This window comes from Sapajus apella, unplaced genomic scaffold, assembly GCF_009761245.1.
Source record: "Sapajus apella isolate SASKATOON/1434 unplaced genomic scaffold, GSC_monkey_1.0 scaffold23, whole genome shotgun sequence".
Taxonomy (NCBI): domain Eukaryota; kingdom Metazoa; phylum Chordata; class Mammalia; order Primates; family Cebidae; genus Sapajus; species Sapajus apella.
This window is the reverse complement of record NW_022436963.1, coordinates 26,686,089-26,713,402: the sequence shown is the minus strand read 5'-3', so window position 1 is coordinate 26,713,402 and position 27,314 is coordinate 26,686,089. Positions and strand designations below refer to the sequence as shown.

General features: G+C 39.0%; 1 long non-coding RNA gene across 2 annotated transcripts in view; it reads left to right on the top strand.

Moving 5' to 3' along the window:
* The first annotated feature begins 1,933 nt into the window (after positions 1 to 1,933).
* The window catches only part of LOC116559536, a 30,961-nt gene continuing 5,580 nt past the window's right edge, over positions 1,934 to 27,314 (top strand). Inside the window, exons 1-2 of one of the 2 annotated variants that reach the window (XR_004272504.1) lie at positions 1,934 to 2,667; positions 12,224 to 12,327. This is a non-coding gene — a long non-coding RNA (uncharacterized LOC116559536). Of the gene's footprint in view, positions 2,668 to 12,223; positions 15,492 to 27,314 lie in introns of those variants that run through there. The other variant, XR_004272503.1, reaches the window with a different exon arrangement.

Sequence of the window (27,314 nt, the reverse complement as noted above, 5' to 3'; positions counted from 1 at the left end):
GGGGCCCATTTTGAAACTTTTTGTATCCCTCACCACAGGCAAATATTTTTAAATGTCCCTTCATGATGATGATGCTAGTATAACTGTTTTGGTACCTGATTAAATCCAATTTTGCATATATCTGGTGTATATTACATGGTAGAGTTATCTCTCTATCCATGCTACCCCTCCCCTGCCTATTGTGGGGTGCTAGGCAGTTGCATTGGACCTTGCCTTAGTTGTTCAACAATTAAATTTCCTTGACTGCAAAACGGACTGTGTGAGGTTCTTGAGACAGAATTAGCCCCACAAATAGTGCTCTGACTTTGCTCACACCACCCCCCATCCTCAGCTGCAGGGCCTCAACAGCAACTTGTATACAATGTCCATAGTGTCATCAATTACTTGAAATTATTTTTTTTCTTCCCAGTAATACAGACCTACAGGACTGTGCTTGGCTGTCTTTCCCAGTTGGAGAAGTGCAGGCTATCTCCTATGTCTGGTATTTTGCTCTTGGCTTCTCCCCCTTATTGACTAGACTGCTTCAGGGATCTGGTGAATGGTTCCACACATCCAAAATTCCAGTAGCCTGTAAGTGCATGTTGTCAGGGGACATCTGGCAGTGTGTGGACAGGGGCCCCTTCCATGGCAGTGGCGTCATGTGGGTTATTTTCCCCATTCGCCAGCTTTTGGGCCTCAATGAACAGTACAGTACCTACAACCTGTGTATGAGGGCCCTGCCCATCAAAACACACACACACACACACACACACACACACGCATAAATTTATTAAAGAACATACGGGCACCTCTGTCACTTGGGATTTGTCATTCAATGATGTCTCAGTGGGGTGCATAACCCTCAACATCCATTCTTATGATTGACACCATGCAGGCTCCAGGGAATTCTTCTTATCTTTAGCTCAATGTCCTAAAAACAAAAGATTACAGCCTCTCAGTGCCAGGAAGGATGGTGACACTGCTGATGTTTGAGACGAACATATGTTAAATCTAAGAAAACCTAGATTTTTTTTTAAAGGTCAGCTTGTCAAATTCTTCTTCTCAGACAGCATGAATGCAGTGATTCCTGCATTACAGTGTACTGTTTCCCAAGGGTGAGAATCGTCCATTTCCTTGCTTCTGTCAGTGTTCCAGTTTGTGGTTATAGATGTACTCAAGAATTAGCATGGTTTTGCAACAGTTACACATGACACTTAAGGATTGGCAGTATTCATATTACTCTAAAATTTATATTTATAAAGGTTAGATATTGATTTAGATATTCTTATAAGGGATGGTACAATTTACAAAATAAAAGCAACTAATATGACAAAATTATTTTGTATTTTTCTGTAATAATTTATCATATTGGTCCCATGATAATAGATAACATAATGTTTAAAAATCATGAGTTATTTCTAAACCTGAGGTTCACTTTCATTTTAAAAAATAATTGTTATAAATGCTTCAGCAAAGTTACTCCAAGTTGAAATTAATAAACTACAGTCTAAGAACAACAGCGACTCAAAGAAGGTTGTGTAACTTGGCATTAAGAACATAATCTTGATTGCAACACTGTATTAAGGAATTTTGCTAAATTAGAGAAAAAAATTATGGAAAATCATAAAAATGACTGATGAATTGCTTGTCTCTAGAATATTAGGCATCCAGATATCACCAGCCCATCATTAGAATAGTGAGACTTATGCGATGTTTACATTCAGTCACCTCTGATGTTTTGTAACATGTGGTCACGTGAAAGCCAAAGCTTTGCAAGAAGAGTTGGCAGTGAGAACAGAACACACTTTGGCAACTTAATTTATAACTTTTAAATATTTGGGCATATAGGCCTCCATTTCTCCCCCTGCCTCATTGCGCTACTGTTGGTGGCGGGCTGGAGTGGGTGGCACCCAGATCCAGGGGCTCTCCCTGGCTGTTCCAAGTGCGGGGCTCCGGGGAGAGGTCTAGCAGGTGTCAGAGGCCCCGCCCCCGCCGCCCACCTCCTCAGGAATTGGCTGCGTCGGTCCTAGGGGGCGGTCCCAGGGACGGAAGGAAGTCGAGGGTCGCGGGCGCGGGCTGCGCGGGGTTGCAGTCGCACGTGGACAACGCGCACCGCGCTCGCGTGGGGCCCGGGGCGGAGTTCCCCGTCCCCTTCCCTTTCCTTCCACACCCGCACGCGCGCCCTTCCTTCGTGGCTTGCCCTCCCCCCGCCTCCTGGGTCTAGCCCCTTCACTGGAGTGTGGGGCAGGCAGGCCTCCGGGCTCGCGTGCGCTTGTCCGAGCAGTCCCGGGCGGTGGGCGAGGGCGTGACCCGGAGGGGAAGGGGCGGGGGCTGGGAGAAGCGAAGGCGGCTCCTTCCTCCGCTGCCCTTCCCTCCTCTTCCCTCCCCGCCCCCGCCTCTTAGGCCCTCCTTTCCTTTTTTCTGTTCTCCCCTCTGCTTCCGGCTTCTTTCGGCTCCAGCAGGTAGAGCCCTCTCGGGGCGCGCGGGGCCTCAGCAGCTGCTCCCGACCTCGCCTCGGCCCAGCGCAGGGCCTCGCGCGCCCATGGCCGGCTCTGCCCGGCGGTGGGACGATGGAGATTCAGACGTGGCGGCGGCGCCGCTGCAGGACGCGGAGCTGACCCTGGCCGGCATCAACATGCTGCTCAACTAGGGCTTCAGGGAGTCGGACCAGCTTTTCCAACAATACAGGTGACCCGCGCGCCCCCGCCTCCTCAACCTGGCTCTTTTCCTCCCGGAACCCGCCGCGCGCCCGCTGTCTTCCCTCACTTTCTCCCAGCCTCGCCCTCCCAGAGATGTGCCCGGTGCCGGTGGGCTTCTCTGGGCAGGACAGCTGGACTTGGGACCGGATGCGATGTGAGACGGCAGCGGCCTGGGACCCGGGCCCGTGGTGACTCTGGCTCGCGTACTGCCCCAGCAGCCTTTGTGACTCGGAGCCCACCAGCTGCCTGCTCCTCGCGCCTCGCGCGGCTCTGCGTCCTTGTGCATTCCAGACGATTTTACTGTTCCAAACTTAGGCACAATTAATTGCTTTGCTGTGCAGGAATTTAAAAACTTCAACCCAACTCTGCCCACTCATGTCTCTGCCTTGAGAATGGTGAGAAAACACGTGTGTTCAGTTAATTTTTTGTCTTAAAAGCGAAAGAACTGAAACCTGGTAGATTTCCTTTAGGGTTGGAAGGAACCTTCATTTCGTTGGCTACCTGGACTGTTTGTTCTCGGGTTGAGGAAGCAAGTTTGTGATTTGCAGTGTGATTGATGACAAGCCGTAAGGATGTTGATTAGCAGCTTTCCCACTTGGGAGACGCCGTGGTTTGGTTGGAATGAGAGGACCGATGTGCAGCTGTGATGGAGAGGCCGCGTCTGTAAGAATGGGAGGGGAGAGAGGGAGAGATGCCTGAAGTCTCAGACCTCAAAGAATGGCGGTTTCTACCCAGCAGAGCTTCCACCTTCTGAGTGGTAAAGCAAATACCTCACAACTATGGACTTTTCACTAAAGCTCTTTTACTTTTAAATCGGCGATTTTCCCTACTTTGTTCTGAAAAACAACTTCGCTTTACTTAGAACATGTCCTTTTTAAAGCACCAGTCTGGTTTCAAGATAGTGTTTCATCAGAGGATGTTGATGGGGGATTTAAAAGGTTTACTTGTCACACAATTTCTCTTTGTACTTTTTAAGCCCTCAGGAAAAAAGGTCTGAATTTTTCTTATACTGTGCTATTTTTTTTTTCTTTTTAGACTACCAGTTTGTGTTGTGTGACAAAAGGCAACATATCAATAGGGTTGTTTTTATCTTATTTTTCCTGCTATTCTCCCAGTTAGCATATGGTAAACACTTGATGATATCTTTGAAAGAATGAATAAATGATGCAGGAATTGTGAATTAAGCGTATTGCACATAAATGGGAGAAAAAGACTGATATTGTAAGACACATACTACATGGAGAAGATCAAACATAAAAGCTGAGTAAAGTCAAGGAGATAGACTGGGAAAAATCTTAACTCTAAGACAGTGAGAAGAAAGTTATTTTATGGGACCTGTTTTGAATTGAACTGAGCAGCTAAACATAGGCAGAAATGGAGATTGTGTATTGGAGCCACAAAGGAAAACACCGAGGTTAGTCGTGCATACACTAATGTGTGATCTTGAAATAAAGGTCCTGGATCCAAGCCACAGATGATTCTGAAATTTATAGATTTTTGCTATTTTCCACAAAATGTGTTTAGCAAGTTAACATGTATCTCATTTATTCTTTATAACCCTGAGATAGGCATTATGTTATGGCCAATGTTTTGCAAAGGCACAGTTGAGATAGGGAAAGGTTAAATAATATACCCAAGGCTCCCACAGCTGAGAGTGGGGAAAAGTAGGATGGGAACCCAGGCCGTGCTCTTTAGTTGTTGCTCTTAACCTTTAGAAAGATTTCTGGAATAAAAAGGAGTTAAGGGTCATGGCTTCTCACTACTTGAGCTGAATTTTTGAGAACATTGTGGGAGGAGACAGATGAGTGGAAATACCTCAAAAAGGTGTGTGGTCCTGCAGGAAAATTAGTGCTTCCATCAGTGAGTCTCAGCAGATAGGAAAGAAGCCGCACCGTCTGAGTGGGTACATATTCTCCAGGTGTCAGGAGAGATGGCCTCGAACTTTTTTCATTATGAGGCTGGATAGGTACAACCTGTACTGTGGTCAGGAGACAGGCTGCCACCTCATGTTGGGGCATAATGGCATCAAGACTAGACTGACATTCAGTGGTTGGAGCTCTGTGGGAACAAAAGAAAACAAATCCAGTAACCCCTTTAAAATATAGCCTAAAGTCAGTTATACCCTTAAATGTTCCAGAGAGTATCAGTACCTAGATTAAACTGCTGAATTCAATCATTTCTGCATCATCCAGCTTTATACCCAAAGCTTATAGGTTTTACATACTGGGACAGTCTGGCAACCACAGAAAGAAAAATTCTTTCCAACATGTTATTTGCTTGAAAGGGCCTTATCCCCCAAGAGTTTATGCTAGGTACGCATAGACAATACAACAAATAGAAATTGAGACACTGGACACTAAGTTGTACTCAGTTACTAATACACAGCTTTGCAGTAAGGTACTCAGTTGCATTTTTTAGATTATTTATAATTGGACTCATTGCTTTAATTTTAAAGGTACTTCTGGAATAAATATCTGCAAAAAGCATAATTGAAAATGTAACTAAGATACCTTTAAAATAAGTGTTTTCCAGTTTTTTACATACCCTGACATGTATAAAATAAGTACTCAATAAATGGTAACTCCTATGCTTTCTACATCCAACTTTTTAAAATACCAGTTTTTGGTTTATTTGCTCAAATACTTTATGTTACTCTAGCAAAATACTTTTGGTCCCCAAGTCACTAGATGGAAGGGTATTATGCTGAGCACCAAGGTGTGTGGCTGGGTTTCTAAGGCTTTGTGTCAATGAACAGGTATGTCTCTAGGGTGGAACTTGGCTTTACGCCCCTAGGCAGTAGAATGAAGACAGAAGTGAAAAAGGAGGAATCTTTGCTGATGATTGTATCAGACCTTATGGTCTCTTTACTTCTAATATAATCAGTAGTACAGGCTCTGAAACGAAATGAGTGGTTGGGTTTGAAGTTGACATAGCAGAAAAAGAGAAGGTTGTGTGGATTTGCATGGCTGTTTTATGCAGATGTGCATGTGTTTGCTTGATTCACTTGGCATTCCAGCATATCTGCCTTCTGCAGGGAGCATGGTCCTCTTGGGGAGTGTCCTCCTTCATCTATATGGTTCTAATGAAGCTGGAGAAGCAATACTCTCTCATGGTAAATTGTACATGGCTGTGGGCTGGATTCATATCCAGGTGTCAGTACTTACTGTGTGATTTTAGGCAACTTAACCGCCTTGCGCATCAGGATCTTCATTTCGAAATGGAGATAATACAGTACCTTCCTTATTGGGTCATTTGTTCCGCCTGGGTTTCCCCCAAAGAGCCTAAGATAAGGGATTGGGTGCAGGTGGTTTGCATTGCAAAGGGATCTCAAGGAGTGGAAGCAGGTGAAACAGGGAGGAAGGAAAACCTAATCCAAGGTTTTGTTCTGAGCTGTTCATGGCTGTGGACACTGGGGCTTGGCCCTGTTGCAGGTTTTTTAAGGACTGTGCAGACTGCATTATAGAATTGTCTCCAAGGGATTAAGGAGGGGAGGAGTATTTACATAAAACCTCCCATTCTTGGTTGGCCCATAAAAGTGTTCCCTCGGTTGCATATGTAGGTTTGCACATGTGTATCAGAATATTTCCATAAGAGACCCTCCCAGCTCTGATACAGAAGCCCAGGACAGAAACTACTGGGAGAGACAAGATGTTGTCATACCAGATAGCTGACACCAACTGTCTGGAGTAAAAGAAAGAGGACTTGAAGATTTAACAGGAGATATTGATAAAGGATTAAATGGAAAAAAGAAAAAGTGTGTAAAACTTCTAGACCATTGTCTGGCTCAGAGTATGTACTCAATTCTTCTAGACCATTGTACTCAGAGTATGTACTCAATGTTAACCAGGCATACATACTTTTCAGGGCAGATACATACATATAAATAAATTTATATAATTATGTTTTTACATTTCCTTCTGTTATACCATGCACATATTATGTCTTAGGATAAAATTGTCAAAGCTTCACTTGACCATATAACAGGAACAATACAGACATCCTATCACTCCTATGTCTTCGCAGAAAAAGGAGGAATTAATTGTAACTTGACCAATTTCCAGAGATTTGCTAAATTGCAAGCAAGAATATCCAGGTAACAGAAGAGTTAACAAATTCCTAATGAACCAAAGTTACCAATCAGTACATGTGTCCGAACAGGATCTCTTCCTAACCTCAATACACAGGTGACTGACACACACAAATGAGTGCACACACACTGAGTTGAGCTAATAGCAAGTTTCAGTATGAGTTGTTTCTCAGAAAAGTTTTATGACTGCTTCAACCCAGAAACAATGCAAGCAACTTTGACATTTACACCTACTTATTTTCTTGATTTCCAGTTGCTTCACTGGGAACACTGAACTTTTCCTAATCGTTGTGGATAGTGAATTAGTAAGCTTAGTTTTAGGCCTTTCATGATTTCTTAATCCGTAATTGAAAAAATACCTCCTTTTTGTCTTTGTTTTTCCTTTGATGCTTCCTCATATTTAAATTTTTATTTCTTATGCTGATAAAACATCTAGAAACATATAGGCAGAGTGTTAAGCAAGATATCTGGAAGGGAGGACTTTTTTAAAGTCTGCCTTTCTTACAGAAGACCAAGGAATTGGATATATCATCTAAGGAAGTAAGTGAGCATAAGGAAAATAAAATTTTTAATAAAAGTAGAAATGTAAATAACCATATCCTTTTTATGTCCCCTGCATTTTTTAGGTGGTCAGAAGGTCATTTTAAGCATTTTAAATTTATTTTTAATTTTCTAGGTTATTTGTATTTTTCTGGACTGTCTAGTAAGTGTTAAACCCATGCTTTACAATATTATCAAAAGCTAAACTATTGATATGCCTTTCGGCAGATCCTTTTTGGTTTGTTAAATCAAACATTTTGACTTTTGTGTGTGATCTTGAAAATCATATAATTGGGGCCGGGCGCGGTGGCTCAAGCCTGTAATCCCAGCACTGTGGGAGGCCGAGGCGGGTGGATCATGAGGTCAAGAGATCGAGACCATCCTGGTCAACATGGTGAAACCCCGTCTCTACTAAAAATACAAAAAATTAGCTGGGCATGGTGGCGCGTGCCTGTAATCCCAGCTACTAAGGAGGCTGAGGCAGGAGAATTGCCTGAACCCAGGAGGCGGAGGTTGCGGTGAGCCGAGATCGTGCCATTGCACTCCAGCCTGGGTAATGAGAGCGAAACACTGTCTCAAAAAAAAAAAAAAGAAAAAAAAAAAAGAAAAGAAAATCGTATAATTGGTTCTGTTTTCGGAAACCTCAAATACAATGGGAGTGGTCCCCAGCAGAAGTGGTGCGTGAGAAAAATTAAGCTTATCAAGTCATTTTATGAAAGATGTAATAGGGAGAGTTCAGTTGGAGGACTACTCAGATCTGATTAAAATCTGCTGTAGCATCTGATAAGGCAGTTCAAAGGAACCTGTTTGTGGTTTTATGCTAAATGCTAAAAGATCAGGTGTGTACTTTATAATGGATTTACCTCGGCTCCTCACAGCATTTTTAACTACAGCAGTGATAATGAATGGTCACAAATCTAAGCCTAAATTTAAAACTTGAAAAGCTTGGGTCTGGTGTTAAGCGTGACTTATTGTAAATAAGGACTGGCTACCCTTGAACATTTTTAGAGCACGTTTGAATCTGGTGGTAAAACTAGCAAAATTCATTGCCCGTTTTTCCTTTGCAAGTGGAAAAATTTACAGTATCTCTCTTGGGTCTCTTGAGCCATGTGGAGATGCACAAGTCTCAGTTTTAGTGAGAGCCATACACTGACTTTATTAGTCTTATGGGAACCACAATCAGCTTCATTGGGTGATTTGCTCATTTTAAAAAAGTACATGGACTTTTGTATTTAGGATATACTATATTGTCTTGTGGCTCTTAACGTATTTATTGCTTAATTTATGGGAATTTCTTTGCTGTTTTTATGTTCTTAACTCTGTTGGTTGGATTTGAAAATACAGCAATTAGGACAAGATGACTGACCTTCCCCAGGGTCAGTGAGGAAAATCAGTGCCATCCAGTGAAATACTTGCTTTTTGTTAAGATGATGATCTAGATTATTTAAAATAGTAACAATAATAACTAATATATCTCATTTTAAATTAGGTGGTATTTTCTGATAGATTTTATACACCAACATATTTAAGTTATAGTTATTTATATTTATTACATGAATATCATAGCCAAGATGCTGAGAAAAAAAGCAAGTAGAGACATTGCTTATAGTCTGATGTGGCCAATGAGACAGTTTAAAAATAGCTGCATGCCCAAAGGAAATGCATATATATGTTCATGAAATGCCATGAATTAAAATATTCACAGCAGTCCTATTCATGATAGTCACAAACTAGAAGTACTCACACATCCATCAACATAGAATGAATTACTCACCTGTGGCATAGTTGCATAATAGACTGCATTATAGTTATAAGAATAAATAAATTGCAGCTGTACCCAATAACGTGGAGGAATCCCATATGTGTTGTGTTGAGTGGAAGAAGCCAGATACCAAACAGCATAAACTGTATGATTGTATTTATGCCAAGAAGAAAGTAAAACATATCTGTGCTGCTGGAAGTCAGTACAGAATTAGTGTTGGGAGGTGCAGTGATTGAGAGAGGACAGGAAAGGGGCTCTTTGGCTTGCTGACCATGTTCTCTTTCTTTGAATGGTGTTTTCTGTGTTTATGAAAATTTATTAACTTTGCCTGTATGATTTGTGTGTTTCTGTGTATAATATACTTAGTTGAATTTTTAAAATGAACAGTATCATTAAGCAGAATAAGAAAAGACTTTTGTGAATAAAGTCTTCTGTGAGAAACTGGGCTGTATTGTGCTACTACCTTGATTTTCTTTCGGTAAATTTTTTTTTTAATTAAAATTTCCACTTGCTTTAGTTTTCTGGAAGAATTGGGAGGATTTGAAGACCTGGAAATAGAGACAGTCCTGGAAGAAGAAAGCATATAAACCAAAGTAAAAGGGTGGGAAAGTATTATTGGGTAACAGACTGAATGGACTTGCAAGTACTTGAAGAGCAGTTGCAAAACTACAAAGAGGAAAATATTGTATTAGGCTTGAGCCAGACAATAGAATGTTTTAAACTATTATGGATATGTTTTCTATTTCTTTCTGTAGATGATGGAAATCAATGAAAAATTTTGTGCTATGGAATGGCGTCATTAAGATTAAGTGTTTGAATATCTGGCAAATAAGCTTTAGGGTATAGATTGAAAGGCAGAGAGACTGAAGGAGAAAATATTTCACCATCTTTTCTCTACAGTATTACAGAGGATTGTCACATGGGTCTGCAGTGGGTGCCAGCAATGGGACAGTGACTGGTGCCTGAAGTGTGCTCAATAAATACATACTAAATGAATGATGTGAAGCAGTAAGCAAAATAAGAGGATTTTGCATTTGACTCTGTAAATTAGCATTCTTAAGGAATGAGTTTGCTTTTTCAAGTAGTTGATCATATTAAAGCAGAATCTTCATTTTGTTTTTGCAAGGTAATGTCACTTAAAATTGGGACTGCAGTCTTTCATAATTGGTACGTGATATTCAGATAATTGAATCTTAACTATTTCGAATCCAGGTTGTATATAGGATTCAGTAATAGCCCAGGTTTTACTGTTTTTCTGCTAATTCCTTCACCAGGCACTCTGAAGTAAAATATAAACTTTCCTCAGGTAGAATGTTGTACCTTTTTCTTGATTATTACCCTGGATAGATCAACAGTTATTGCATACTTCTGTGCTTTCATTAAAAATTATTGACATTATAATTCTTCAGTAGTGCTTTTACTAAAAGTCAGTAATTCCAGCTTTTTTAGAAATAAGATCAATGGTAGTAACGAATACAAAATAAAATTGTATTTTATTTTGCCACTTCTCTGCTGAAAAATTTGATGGAACCATTTGGGAGACATTAATCACTTTAACTGGCATTTAGTAAGTGTTAATGATTTAGTAAGTTTGTTGAGTCAACACTAAGAAAAATCCATCGCTAATGACAAGCTCAGAAATAACATGACCCTGAAAAGATTTTAGCTTAATTTTGTTTTGTTTTGCTGATTATATTTTAAACTATCCGCTCTGTGTCAAGGTCTTCAGTAGTGCTAATGAATTAGTTACCTCTGAAACACATCCTGGAGTTAATTGTAAATAAATACTGTAGCAATTTAAATATGGATTCAGGAATAAGTGATTGAGATTGCAAAATCTATTTTTAAAAATAATGCCATTCTTTTTGTTTCTTTATGGAGAAAAAAAGGTTTTTGAGTTTGAATTTACACATATGAGAGCCAAAAATTTAACAATGCAACCCCCCCCAAGAAAATATATTCACAATTTTAAAGGGGTGAAATAAAGTTATACTTATTCTTTACAGAGAGCTGGCACATAACTTTAAAAAATAATATTTGCCATATGGAAATGTTGAATCAAAGAATGTTCTTAGTTTGTATGTAATGTCTTTTATAAAAAACAGTATATTCTGAATTCATATTTTTCCTTTTCAAGGTAGATTTTGCTCTTTCTGTTGGTATCTGTTTTTCTTTTACAAAGTGATAGACACTAAAACATTTGCAATTCATAATTTTAATCATAAGATATGACTATAAAAAGATAAGCAATGCAAATCCAATGTATCTTGTTTTTACCTTTTTAAAAATTTTCTTTTGCCTTTACAAATTTACTTTCTTACTTTCTGTTCGAAAATATTATCTGTTTAAGAAAGGGAAAAATAAGGCCGGGCGCGGTGGCTCAAGCCTGTAATCCCAGCACTTTGGGAGGCCGAGGCGGGTGGATCACAAGGTCAAGAGATCGAGACCATCCTGGTCAACATGGTGAAACCCCGTCTCTACTAAAAATACAAAAATTAGCTGGGCATGGTGGCGCGTGCCTGTAGTCCCAGCTACTCGGGAGGCTGAGGCAGGAGAATTGCCTGAACCCAGGAGGCGGAGGTTGCGGTGAGCCGAGATCGCGCCATTGCACTCCAGCCTGGGTAACCAGAGCGAAACTCCGTCTAAAAAAAAAAAAAAGGAAAAATATACCTTGTGACAATTTGCATGATAATGTGGATATGCATCTAGTCATCTGGATGGCATTTTAATATTTCATTCTCGTTCAAGGAACTAGACCTCACCCAGATGGTAGAGACAATTTTAAGAGCATTGTTAAAAACAAATAAGGCGTCCAGGAAACCAGACACACTCCAAGATAGGCTTTGCTGCCAAAGAAGCTTTTTAGTGAGGTGTTTGACTACAAGATTGTACAGCCCTTATCAGTCTTGACAAAAAGAGAGGTACCAGCAGGCAGTTTTGTTATTCAAAGAAAAAGAACAAAAATGTGCCACCAGTCATGAATTTTCCATTTTGAACATTTTAAAGATTAAACGTATTTCATAAACATACACAGAATATATATATGTGTATATATACATACATTTGTACATGTATATGTATACATGCATATATTTTAATAAAATAGACCTATACAATTTAACAATAAGTTGATCTCTTCCTCCCTTCTTTTCTTAGAAATAACTGAAGTCAAATCTTTGCGTGTTAAAAACACAGGACTGTGGAATTGTTTCGTCTAGGTTTAAAACCTGATGCATCATTAACTAGCTTTGTTATGTGAGGTAGATGACTTATTCTCTTGTTGTATGTGTTTTGTCATCTTGGATAATAATGACCTTTGTGTCATAGGGTTAAATGCATTACATACACAACAAACATTTAGTACATGCCAATGCATAGGTCGCACACGATACACATTAGTAGTTATAATTGTCTGATTTTTACTACTTTTTTCTTTGCATTATTTTTCAATCTGGCCGTCTCTAACACAAGATCTTGGGACAAGGATCCAGTCTCTAGAATCTGACAGACTGACGTTTATATTTAAGTCTATCTTTTACCAACTAGACTGTCATTGAAACTCTGTCAGAGTCAGCTTGCTTATGTAGCAGAGGGGCACAGTTCCGAATTCACTGGATTGTTTTGCCCATGTGAACATGCACATGAAGTAAATGCTTTTGGAGGTACCTATTTTTAGGTCACATATCTTTTTACTGAGATTTGCATGGCGACTTTTACCCAAAGGACTGGACACTCAGCATCTGTATTTCTCTTTACTCTATTTCTCTGATTATCATTGATTAATTTGAACCAGATAGAATGTGGGATTCTGAAGTGTTTGGCTGAGCTTTTAAGATAGGGATGTTGCATTTGAGGATATCTTTGACATGTTTGTCCTTAACTGTACCAAAGAAATAACAGTTTCTCAGGACAGACAGCCAGAAAAGGAGGTAGAGGGGTGAACGTCCACCTAGACGAGGGAGAAGACACTCAGCATGAAACAGAAAAGATAGAGTGTTTTTTCTTGGGTTCCAGATAACTTCCTTTTTTTTTTTTTTTCCCCAATTCCATGGCACATCTTAGATTAATTCCAATTGATTTTTTGTATTAATCTTGTATGTGATAGGTTTTCTTCATATAGCCAAAATATCCCAGATTAAGATGACAAGTAACTAGACCATCTGTGGTATTTTTAGTGTAGCCTATGTTGTCTCACACCAGTGAGCATTAGCAGATTGCATACATCCATTTTGAAGACCACATCTATTATGAAATTTGGAAATGAACCGATAATACCAGGGAATGGAAAAAGCAGGGATGGCAAATCTTTGGTGTACCCTTGACAGACATCACTAGTCAATCACAGCTTCTTTCCCCTTGAATACAGAGAAAGTCTTGGATTGCTTTTCATTATGATGTCAGGAAGGCACTTAATTTCATTAAGAGTAGTGTGGGATGTGGTACGAGAAATAAGTCAAAGCAAATGGTTTAGGGCTAACCCTGGAAATAACTTCCCACGTATACGTTCCATGTGATATGTGGTGCAAGTGTAGTGTCTTAAAGGAGATGGATAAGATGAACATAAAGGTTGCAAAAACATGTTTTACATTGTTCTTGTTTCTATGGGACTAAGTGAGATCTGAGTGAAAAGGCAAGTACGTGAAAGTAAAACAAGTCACATCATATTTTATTAGGGGTCAAGTAAATTTAACAGATAATGAGAGCAATAGATGGAAGAGGTCCTTTGCCCCAAGGACTTGGGAGACTGGCCAGGGATGATAGATTGGGGAGAGGGCATTATAAAGGTGTTCATGGGCACCAGGGAGCAAGCCTAGTTGTTTGGAGCAGACATTCTTACCAGAAAACAATGGAAAATAGAATTGACTGACCAAACAGGAAATAAGTTGTAGAAATCATTGAATGCATACTAAGAAATGAGGCCATCTGTAGGCAATGAAGAACATTAGAAGAATTCAAATATGTACTTGTAGGTAACAGAACTGAGAGGGATCCTAAGAGATCAATTGGCCAACCCACTTCCTTAATGCAGGTGTGTTCATATTATTTTACTTGAAAGGAGTAGCTGATTCTTTATGCTCAAAAGGGAATTTCTCATGATAGTAAGGAGAGATGAGATGGCTTGGTTCTTGACTGAAGGTTATATGCTTATATTAGTATATTGTGGTTTATTGTGTATATAAGTTCAGTATACACTTAGAGCAGGGTTTCTCATCCTCAGCACTTTTGCCATTTCGGACTAGATAATTTTTTGAGGCAGGAGGAGTCTGAATTATAGGGTGTTTAGAAGCTTCCCCGGCCTCTATCTCTAGAATGCCGGTAGTACCTGTACTTGTAGTTGTGACAACCAAAAATCCATCCAGATGTTGCTAAATGTCCTCTGTGGGTTAAAACGTTTTTTTCAGACATTACTAAATGTCCTCTGTACATTAAAAGTATCCCTGGTGGAGAACCACTGACTTGGAGCAAGAGTTTCTGTTTAAACTTGAAATAGAGAAAGCACTTGCATAGAGTTTAAAACAGAATATTGACACATAATTAGGTAGTGGTTTGCAGGATAAATTAGAGAAGGTAGAAATGAGAGCCAGTGAGAGTATGTGGGAATTTATCTTTATCTCTCTGTGCATATGAGAATTTCATACTCTTATTTCCCTCCATGTTTTTTTTTTTTTCTTAACAGAAAGCAAGGCAACTGTCAAAGACAATGAAATAATCATGTCAGTTTAGAAGTGAGTAGATGGGTTTATAAGCTAAAGCTCTGTGCCTCTGATAGTAATAGAGGCCCTGATTGTAACAGAATAGCAGTAGTTGTAATGGTATTAGAAGCAGCATTAATCGTGCACTCATAATAGTACTTCTCACAAGAACCTTTAGAAATGTTTGCTACTATAGTTATCCCCATCCTGTCGACGCAGAAGCTGAGGTTTAGTGCTCATCCATGGCAGTGGTTGGGATTCCACCTCCTGTCTGTCTTGCTTCCAGCAGTCTCTATTGCTTCATCCTGAAATAAGTTTTGCATTGCAAATGGTCGATAAGAAAAGGCGATCTGAATGGTCACACTATGTTGTTTAAGTTATGCCATCCTTCCTGAAATCTCACACTCTTTATTTAGAGAGGTGAACAGAAATTGTTCCCCTTAAGAATGGCATAAGCTGGTACAGTACTTAGAGCCCCATCTGCTTATAGAAGAAGTTTTTAAAAGAAATGTTTCAGGCTTACATCATTTGTTTCATGCCCCAGACATCGACTCAGCTATTTCTCTAAGGAGCCATAATTCATTTTAGTGAGAAATAATACTTAGAAATAACAATCTGAGTGGTTAGGATGTTCATTGCTACTGCACTGACCATTGTTTTTAGTCTTATTCCTTGGAGAGAGCTGAAAACTTTTCTTCCCTTTAAAAAAAAAAAAAAAAAAAAAAAAAAAAACTGATGAACCCTAAGCAAAAATGGGTAAATAAAATAGTTGTTGTCCTTTCTTTTAATTTATATGCAAAGATCTTTGAGTTTTGGAAAATGGATTTTTGGACTGTAGAGGGGTTAGTAGAAGATTTGTGCTCACCTTGAAGCCTCTCTGCTCCTTAGAGACCTGCACATTGCCACTGCAGGAGACCTAGTTAATCCTTTAGGAACAGCAGTACTTATCTCTGATCTGTGCAGCATTCAGCATGCATTTCATTAATCTCTGTGTTGTTCAGACCATTTCCTTTGGATCCAAATGAAGGTGATATAGTCTCACTTTTCACTTAATTTCAATGACTTCATATCTGTCTGTTCCTATACCCATTACATGAAATCTTAGTTATTCTTAGAGGTAAAGGTAAGCAAAGAATAGTGACCTTGTCCCTAGGTTAAAGTCTGCCTTTCTTTTTCCCCTTTCCTTCCTTGGGACTGTGCTGAACACTGTGAAGCAGGCCTATAGTAAGGTACCTGAAGTGGGACATCAAGCTGCCGGAAATGGCATCTGCTTAGCAAACTAAAAGACTGGTTCAGAGATATTTTTTCATCAGTTCCTTTTTGCTTTCAAGTGTGAAGATTCTGTAAGCATTCCTGTTAATCCAGTTATGGTGATAAACTAATGAAAGTAGAAAGAAAATGTACTGTGTTCTTGAAGCTTGACAATGAATTCTAAATTTTAGAAATGCATTGTGAAAATCAGTGTAAAATTGTGTACATACAATTTTCACTTACTAAAGTCAAAACAAGTAGAACATCTTGTAAAACAAGACCACCGTAACCTTTTTACTGTGTAGAGCCATTTTTGTTAAGTGATAATCATAGACTATACAGAAGTCATTTAAAAGATTGAAAATGAAAAATAATCTAAAGCTAGGGAATATTAGCAAAATTAAATAGTAATATCAGATAATTACATCAAATTTTATTATTATTAGCATTTTGAGACAGTCTTACTCTGTCTCCCAGCCTTGAGTAAAGTGGTCCAATCTTGGCTCACTGCAGCCTTTGCCTCCTGGTTCAAGCAGTTGAACTTCTGAGTAGCTGGGATTACTGGGATTACAGGCACATGCCACCACGCCAGGCCAATTTTTTGTATTTTTAGTAGCAATGGGATTTCACCATGTTGCCCAGGCTGGTCTCAAACCCCTGAGCTCAGGTGACCTACCTGCCTCAGCCTCCAAAAGTGCTAAGATTACACTGAGCCTGGCCACATCAAATTATTAAACTAAAAATAGGAAATCAAGTAATTGGATTTTTTTTAAAGATCTGTAATTAAAAAGGTATATGACTAATGTTAGAGCTCTTGTCTTACACATATACTGACCTACTTCTAAGATGCTAGGCTAATTTTAGTTGGCGAGGTCTTAACAGCAGGTTAAATACCCAGCTGTTGGGTAACCTTCATCTCTGACTAAACTATAAGATATGGTGCTCATTTATACCAGGCTTCAAAATGGCATTCTAGATATGCAGAGAGAACTTTGTGATGACTGTATTTGTCTGAATTCAAACCTGAAACTAGGTACAGGGTACATTACCGTAGCAGTCATACAAGAAGAGCTTTAAGTGATTGGTCTCTTGAAGACTAGCCTAAATTCTGCTTCTGTTGAAATGGGGATAGGCAAATTTCGGGAATTTAATTGTATAGGTAAATTTTAGATACTTGTGTTGATTTCTGTATATTAGACTTTTCAAGTATTTCATATATAAGATAACTTTGAAGATCTTAAATCTTCACATGTATTACAACTAAAGTTTTAGTAATACACAACTGAGGAATAATAGTATTTTTAAGACTGTGAAATAAATCCTATCAACTTTGGAGAGCAAACACTTTCCCTTGTTTGAGGGTTTCTTTTTCAGTGTGATAAAATCAAATTGCATCAACTTAAGGTGAGATTCTGTGAGTTGTGTGACTAAAAACCAGCGTTTATTCTCAGATGTAAACGTGAAGATAATACAAAAAATCATATTGAACTTTTAGACAGGTGAACTACTAAAGTTGAGTGTGAGTTGAAATTTTTGAATTCCATCTTATTAAAATAAGATTATATCAATTTCAAACCATCTTATTGATTTTAAATATTTTTAAGCCCACTTAGCAGAAGTGCCAGTTTTGAAGTTTTTGAAGCAGATTCCAGAAATGAAATAACATTTTGAAATGGAAGTATCTCAGCTGTAAACATTCCTGGATATTGTATTTATCCAGTGTCCTAATGTCCTCAAAACCTCACAGTAGTTGAAATGCAGTCAATATTTGTTGAATTAATTGATTTTTTTTTTTTTGAAATGGAGTTTCACTCTGTTGCTCAGGCTGGAGTGCAGTGGGGCAATCTCAGCTCACTGCAACCTCTGCCTCCCAGGTTTAAGCAATTCTCCTGCCTCAGACTTCTGAGTAGCTGGGATTAAAAGGCATGCATCACCATGCCCAGATAATTTTTGCATTTTATTAGAGACAAGGTTTCACCACGTTGGCCCGGCTGGTCTTGAACTCCTGACCTCAGGTGATCTACCCACCTCAGACTCGCAAAGTGCTAGGATTACAGGCGTGAGACACTGCCTGGCCGGATTTTTTTTTTTTTTTAACTACCTTGTTCCAAAGTTGCTTAAATCTGTACTGGGAAAAGGAAAAGCCCTTCTGCTGTCTATGCCAGTGGTTTTAGAAAGGGGAGATTTTGGACCCTTGGGGTGGGGAGTGGGGATCCCCAAGGATCTTTCAGGGGACAAGTTACAACAGTTCTCATTATATTACTAAAAATGTGCCTTTTTTCTGTCTTTCACTTAAATGTTTACATTGAAGTTTCTAGACTACCTGATGTATGAAATCATAGATTGAAATCAGAAACAGTTATGAAAATCCAGTTATCCTTCGTTAATCCAGACATTTAAAAGATTACAGTAATGTAGAACAGTGCTGCTCTTCTTACTAAGTTACTTTTGGAAAATACGTTTTTTTCTTGAAGATGTTATTTAGGTTAGCATACCACTTTTATTAAATGAATAAGTCAAATTATTTTCAGCTTTTAAAAAATTTGGTAAATAGCAATAGATAAAATCCACATTAAACGAAAACTACACCAGGTACACTGTCTCATGCCTGTAATCCAAGCCCTTTGGGAAGCCAAGCTAGGAGGATCACTTGAGTCCAGGAATTTGAGACCAGCCTGGGTCACATCATCATTACCAAAAAAGAAAAAAAAAGATGAGTATGGTGGCACTTGCCTATGGTCTCAGCTGCTTGGGAGGCTGGAGCAGGAGGAACACTTGAGCCTGGGAAGTCAAGGCTGCAAGTGAGTTCTGATCATGCCACTATACTCCAGCCTGGGTAACAGAGTAAGACGCTCACTCAAAAAAAAAAAAACAAAAACAAAAACCAAATACAGTAAAACAAAAAAGAGAGAGAAAGGGGAAAGAAAGGAAGGGAAAGAAAACTAACTCTTTGGGGTTTTCAATTAGGTGTTTTTTTTGTTTGCTTGTTTTTGAGACGGAGTCTCACTTCATCACCTAGGCTTGAGTGCAATTGGCATGATCTTAGCTCCCTGCATCCTCTGCCTCCCAGGTTCAAGCGATTCTCCTGCCTCAGCCTCTGGAGTAGCTGGGATTACAGGTGCACGCCACCCCACTTGGGTAATTTTTGTATTTTTAGTAGACATGGGGTTTCACCTTTTTGGCCAGGCTAGTCCTGAACTCGTGACCTCAGGTGGTCCATGCACCTTGGCCTCCCAAAGTGCTGGGATTACAGGTGTGAGCCACCGTGCCTGGCCCCAGGGTCTTCAATAATTTTTAAGAGTTTAACTGATCTTAAGACCAAGTTTGAGAAATGCTAATCTATACCAACAAGTTACATTACATTATAGTTTCTTTTTGTTTCATTGGTGCAGTATAATTTTTAATATAGTGACAGTAATAGATTTTACATATAAATTTGGTGAATTTTGTCAGGTGCACAGACCTGTGTAACTAACATCCCATCAAGATGTTGAACATTTCCATCACTCCAGGAAGTTCCCTCTGACTGCCTTTCAGTCAATCCCCCACTCTCCGTAGACAGCGCTGTTCTGATTTCTGTTGCTATGGATTAGTCTTATCTTGAACTATAAGTGAATCATAGAGTGTGTACTCTTTGTGGCTTTAGTCACGCAGCACCCTGTCTTAACTTTCATTCCTATTGCATATATCGTTGTTCATTCCTTTTTATTGGTCAGTGCTATGCTAGTTTGAATATACCACAATTGAGCTTATTTATACTCCTGTTAATGCAATTTGGGTTTTTTCCAGTTTGGAGTTACGAACAAAAAAGCTTTCATAAATGTTCTAGATACCTTTCTGCAGACATGTTTTCATTGTCTTCACTACGTATGAGTAGAATTCATAGGTCATAGGAGAGATGTATGTTTACCTTTGTAAGATGTTACTGTACCGTTTCCAGAATGTGTACCATTTTGCACTGCAGTCAGCAATACATGAGAATTTCGGTTGCTTCACATCCTCACCAACATTTGGTGTTTTGTAGGTATAACATGGTGTCTTGCTGTGTGGTTTTAATTTATATTTTCTTACTCATTTTGAATGCTTGTCCATGTTTTTATTAGCCATTGTTTTTTGTGAAGTGTCTGGGAGTTTTGTCCATTTTAAATTTGTTTTTATGTCCTTGTATTATTGATTTGTAGTAATTCTTTACATATTCTGATAGTAATCTTCTATGAAATACACATGTCATGAGTATTTTCTCTCAGTTGGTAGCTTGTCCTTTCATTTCCTTAATAATGAACAGAAGTCTTTAATTTCTCCCTTGTTTGAACACAGCCTTTAATTTTAATGAAGTCCACTTTGTAATTTTTCTGTTATATTAGTGCTGTCTTGGGGATTCTGTCTAAGTAATTGTTGCCGACTCCAAAACTTCCAGCCATTGCCCTGGTGCTCTTTGCTATCACCAATGGTGTGTTCTTGAAGTTAATTTCATCAGTGTCTTTTGAAGAGAATGACAGAAGAATGGAGGGTGTTCAGAGCACATCAGAAATTCTGTGATGTGGCATTTTAAGTTCTCAGAATAAACGATAGCCTTTTGTTGTTGATACTATGGAATAATTGTTTCTTATTGTAAATATGCGTGGGACAGTTTACACATTCTAGATCCCTAATTAATAGAAAACCATCTGGCATAAAGTTAATAAATGTGTGCCAAGTACCTGTATTACAGGTTCTATGCTATTCACTGTGGGTTCAACAGAGCTGGGAATCTAATGGTATTAAGAGTTTAAGTAAGTAAATCTGCTGCAGCAACTTTACATGTTCTCAAGAAAGTGGTGGTAGCTGAATAGCAGTGTTTGTGAGAACTCTTAGCCTTCCAAATGGAGAGAATGTGTTGGATTCTCTGGTTCTTTATGCTCCAACCAGGGCAAAGAAGGGGTAGAGAGGAATGTTAAATTTCTAACAATGGAATTTGGTACTTTTCAAATGAATTGTAAGTCAGAATATATTTATTCAGTGGTGAGATTGCAAGGCTTTTCTGCCCGTCGTTTCCTTTTCAACCATTGTTTAAAGAATAGATTCGTGAGCTGTATCCCAGGTGAACTATGTAAGGATTTTTTTCAAGCAAGATTATGCATCATTTGTGAAAATGAAGTAAGACTTACTACTTAAGACTTGTTACTACAGTAATTTACTCTAACATAATTTTAAAATCTAATTACTTTTGTGAACTTAAGTTTATTTTATAGTTTATCCTTAATGACTTCCTAATTCGGAAGACTGTTTTGCTTCTTTTTGTTGAGTAGAAGTTAGCAGGGCAATAGAAATTAAAGATACAAGCTGTGTCATTAAATCATATTTAAATTGGGACTTGTAGGCAGGGTGCAGGGGCTCACACCTGTAATCCCAGCGCTTTGGGAGGTTGAGAGAGATGGATTACTTGAGGACAGGAGTTTGAGACTAGCCTTGGTATCATGGCAAAACAAAAATGAGCCAGCGTTGTGAGACACGCTTGTAGTGCCAGGTACTCTGGAGTCTGAGGCTCAAGAATCACTTAAATCCAGGAGACAGAGGTTGCAGTGAGCCAAGATTGTGCCACTGCATTCCAGCCTGGTTGAGAGAAGGAAGGATTTGGAGGAAAGGAGAAGAAGTCTGATAGTTGAGAAGAGGTTGTATAAGTATCTAACAGCTGAAAATAGTTATACACACACGTGCAAAACACATAACAATATACATGTATACGTACAGATTGTCAATGTTGTAGTTACAGATGTGTTGAAATCTGTTTCTCTGTGAAATAGCTTTCTTAGATTTTTAGTTCTTTAATGTTGAATCAGAGGTAAGAATTTAGTTGTTTTTCACTTTTCTAAATATCCAGATCAATATTCTGCTACCTCAAATTATGATTCCTATATAATACTTAATAACAAATACTTGTTAAGTGCAAGTGAAAATGTGTGTTAAAGAAGTTGGTTTCGAAAATATTCTTTTAAGAAGTGGCATAAGAGGCTGGGCATGGGTGGTTTATGCCTCTAATCCCAGCACTTTTGGAGGCCAAGGTAGGTGGATTACATGAAGTCAGGAGTTCAAGACCAGCCTAGTCAACATGGTGAAACCCTGTCTCTACTATAAATACAAAAATTAGCCACGCGCGATGGTGGGTGCCTGTAATCACATCTACTTGGCAGCCGAGACAGGAGAATCGCTTGAACCTGGGAGGTGGAGGTTGCAGTGAGTCCAGATGGCGCCACTACTCTCCAGCCTGGGCCACAGAGCGAGACAGAAAATGATAGTTATGTTCTTCATACATCATTGCTTAGGTATTCATATCAGTTTTCACCATTTTTCTGTTCTTTAGCTCCATCATAACTTGAGGCATTACGTAAAATCATTTATTTGAAAACTTTGAGCACCTGTCATATGCAAAATATTCTATACCTTGAAGGACACAGACGAGAATAAGACACAGTCCCTTATCTCAGAGTCTCGGAGGAGAGTGGGATTACACTGTCTGAGTGGCAGATATTTAAAAAGTAGCAGAGGGAATGAATGAAGATAGGGAGAATAAAGAATTGTGAAATTTAAGCTGAGCATGAACTAGCCAATTTCACTGTTCTAAATTAGAACCTTGGATTTGCTTTTAAAATCCCATTGCTGACAACATGGGTAAGTTTGAGATCATTCCCCAAGGCTGAGTGCAGAAGAGAAGTCTTCTGCCAGAGATGGGTTGGGAGAGGACGTACGCTGAGACCTAGGCAGGAATGAGTTTTATTACCATCTAATCATGTCAGTGGCATGCTTAAGGTGCAGTAAAATTAAGTTTGGGATGTGTTAGTATGTTCTTTCATCATTTCAATTAAACGAAAAATGTTACTTGGACAGAGTTATCCCAACACTTTCACTCCGGTCATAGGACATTAAAACAGAATATCAATGAATTATTATGTGGCACAAAAGAAAGGGGCATTTCTAAGTCAGAGTCCCTCTTCAGTTGCTTCATATGTCTTAACCACAGTCTTTACTTAAAGATTGCTTGTTTAATATTCTGCAGTCTCCTAACCAGAAGCTCTTGGAAGGAATAGTTCATTAATTTGAAAAAAATCTTCCATTTGTACCCTTGTCTGGTCCCAGGTGAGAGCCATTGTCTGGCATTCACCATCCGGGTATAAAGCCTTCTGTCCAGTCACGGTGGCTCATGCCTGTAATTCCAGCACTTTGGGAGGCCAAGGTGGGAGGATCACCTGAGGTCAGGAGTTTGAGACCAGCCTGGCCAATATGGTGAAACCCCATCTCTACGAAAAATACAAAAATTTCCCTGGGTGCCATGGTGCATGCCTGCAGTCCCAGCTCCTCTAGAGGCTGAGGCTGGAGAATTGCTTGAACCTGGGAGAAAGAAGTTGCATTGAGCCGAGACTGGGCCACTGCACTCCAGCCTGGGAGACAGAGTTAGACTCCGTCTCAAAAAACAACAACAAAAAGGCTTCCTAGGGGAAAATAGCACAAGTGGTGAAAACTATTTCATTTTCTGCTTTTCTACAGGGCAGTAGAAACAACTACATTCCTGTTTGTCTGTGAAAACCTTAATATAGTTATGAAAATTGTTCAATAAATAACCATTTTTAGGTCATCTTTTGAAACTGTAATTTGTACATTTTTTTGTCCAAAAAGCAGTATTTTAAAATCTTTCACAACACAGACAGGAAGATAAAACAGTTTTCCCTGAAATTATTTATAACAACAATAATATTAATCTCTACTTCATGTTGAAGGGTTTCTACCTACCAGGCACTGAGCTGAATGTTTTATATCACTGACCAATATCCATATTTAAAATAAAATTATATTTGACTACATAATGCACACATATGGGGTATGTGTGTATTGTTGGGACAGAATTTTCATTAACAATACCTACCCTTGACAAATACATTTGATTTCATTTTTTAAAATGCTGGTTATATTACCACTAACTCTTCATAACTAATGTCATTTAGGAATGAGACCTAAAGTTTTAAAAACACTCTCTGTATGCATTGTTTCATGGGAACTCCACCATGGCCATATGAAACACTGGTATTGTCATTTTCTAAGAAAAACGGAGGTTTGGAATAGGTTTGTTACATGTTCAAATTCACACAGTCAGTAAGTGGCAGTAAGTCTGAAAGCCAGGAGCAACAGCTGTGGAGTTAAAGAATCCGGTTCTACTAATTCAGTTTGTGACCATGGACAAGTTATTTAGTAAGAGTGCTTAATAAGATTACTTTGAGGATTAAATGAGGTGATGCACATTAAGTGATTAACACAGTCTAAAATGGAGTAAATTCTCACTAAATGTTAGCCATTAGCATTCAACAACTTCATTTTAGTGGAACTCTTTAAAGCTAGCCTGGGGATATTTTGATGTCATAGCATTTGCAAAAGCGTTGCTTTTTGAAAAACATCAGGACTTTTTCTTCTGTCTTCCTGGAAATGTTCAAATTAATGTGCAGGGGTCTTTTGAATTGAGATAGAAGCTGGAATGAAGCCAAAGAAAAATACAGACTATTAAGATTCCTGGAATGTGGGTAAGAGAAGTGTTGAAGAGAGAGCTCCTCTGTCTTAGAAGAAAGGGAGTAGGGCCACTTCACAGGCCCTGTTTGTGAAAGGCATAGAGGGCATGAGAATCTTACAGTCACAAGTAACCCAAAATGAGCAACAAGGACACACCCCTTAAAGAGACCTAGCTGTCTTTATGTAGAGGTATGGACTTGAGAGAAATATGTATCATTTAGAAAATTGGAACAACATGTTAAAAAACAAAAAAAACAGCTTTAGGGTAGGAGAAGCCTTCACCAAGATAGAAACCATACAACCTATGTTTTAAAAAAGACACATACTTGTTTGTAAAAGTATTTTTTTAACTGCAAATGGTACTATTTGCAATCTAGGTGGCAAAAGATTATCTATCATATACAAAATAATTACTACTGAATGACAAAAATCCAATGATATAGATGATACAAAAAGGCAGTTGACCATCTGTGAATTCAGATGGTCATTAAGCAAATGAAAAATGTTCTAACTCACTAGTAGACAAGGAAAAACAAAGTAAAATAACAATGTAGCATCACTACCTCAGACCCAAAACCTAAAAGGCAAGAACACCTGTTAACACCAACTGGTGCTCATGGGAAGAAGAGAGTGCTCATAGTCCGCTGGTGAGATAGGAAATTGTAAAAACCTTCTCCAAAAGTAGTCTGGCTGCATCTATGGATATGTGAAATAGATACACATCTTGACCCAGCAATCTTAACTCCAGTGCCCTGACCCATTAAAGTGAAGGCATCAGATTTAAATAAGAATACATCATATATGGAAATATATTTTTGCATTGTTTCTTTTGGCAAAAGAATGAAATGGTGAATGCCTTTCATGGAGAATGACAAAATGTATTTTGATATATAGTATTCTTATGGAATATTATCCAATCCTTGAAATAATTAGTGTACCCTTTGACATCAACAAATTTGCATACAGTGTTGAAAAACAGACCATAGAGAAGTGTGTATAATTAGTACCCTACTTTCGAATATTAAGGGCAGCATGCCCCTTTGTGTGTGCATAGATGCATGCTCTACGTGTGGCTCTTTGGCAACATGTAGAAAAGCACAGAAAAATAGATGCCAGCTTCTTAGTGGATTATATAGGATGATAGAGTGGTGGTGGAGATGGGGGAGTGGGGTGGCAAGCAAGAAGAACAAAGTGGGAAAGACTGCGTTAAAAATAAAACCAGCATGGATGATATGCTACCTACATACGTGTACATGTGCCTAAAGCTATTACAGAGGTGTATCTGTGTCTGTTAACTTGAAGGGGGAGTGTTCTTGATAGTTTGTGAAAAAGCAGTGTGACCTGTAGGGTAATATTTCAATTTAAAAAATGCATATACCTATATGCCCTTGTTTGTATGAAGAGAGGGATGTGGAATGGAGCATTTGTGCTGTTACTATTGGTATTGGAGGGTACATACAGAAGGAGAGGCTTAGCTTGTGCTTTATCTGTAGATTGTTTCCTTTGTTATATAACGTAATATTTTTTGGCCAGGCACAGAGGCTTATGCCTGTAATCCCAGCACTTTGGGAGGCCGAGGAGGGTGGATTACCTGAGGTCAGAAACTCAAGACCATCCTGGCTAACATGGTGAAACCCAATCTGTACTAAAAATACAAAATTAGCCTGGCATGGTGGCAATGCCTGTAATTGCAGCTACTCAGAAAGCCGAGGCAGGAGAATCGCTTCAGCCCAGATGGCGGAGGTTGCAGTGAGCCGGGATTGTGCCATTGCTCTCCAGTGTGGGCAAAAAGAGTGACACTCTGTCTAAAGAAATAGTATTTTTTAAATTTGAAAAATAATCACCTACTCCATCCCTGCCCCCCAATATAATTGTATTTACTACCATTTGGTATATGCCCGAGAAGATTGTTTTAATTATATGTGTTGTTTTGGTTTTGACATAGAACTTGAATTCCTAAACATTCAATGTCCAGATTACCAAACATTGTGAATTAAGAAATTTACCTTTTTTTCTGGAATACCTGTTAATAATGGATTGTTTTTCTCTGTAATACACAAAGATAATTTAGTGGACAGATGATATCACCACTGACAATGAGTGCTTTTATCTTTATATGTTAGTACTTTATAAAAATAACAAATATTTAAAAAAATTCTTTAAAACTGACATGTAGGTAAGAAGTTGAACCTTCATTTCCAAGAGGCTTTAATTGTCCTAGACATTTTTCTTAGTGTAGATCTAGCCGCCAGGAGAAGGTGAACTATACAGCTGTGTAGCTTTGACTTGGAAGATTTGCCCCATGTTACGTAGCAAGAGTGTGCACTGTAGCTCTGGTTTCCATTCCGCGGTTCTTTTATATCCTCTGTGGAAGAGATGACACCTCCCCCACCTCCTGCCAAGTATATCTCAGTAAAAATATGCATGTGCATACACAAGACCCAGAAGAGCTCATGTGTGTCTCATAAAAATCAGGTGGCAAACCTGGAAAGCATGAAACACCTGGCAGCCAATTCCAGGTGAAGCTTAGTTTTGCCTACCTTGGTTTTTATCATCTTTTTTGTGTTTTCAGAGAGCCTCTGTGAGCAAACAGTGTTGAATGTTTAACTTAGAAATCCATGGAACAGAGACAGGAGGTGGGCTCGGTGTCCAGCAGGTAGATAAGGGAGATCTGTGCAGTTAGCTGAATTTGCGAGGCTCAACTTCCAAATAACATAGAACTCCCTACCTCCCTCCTTCCCTGCCTCCCTCCCTCCCTCCTTCCCTCCCTC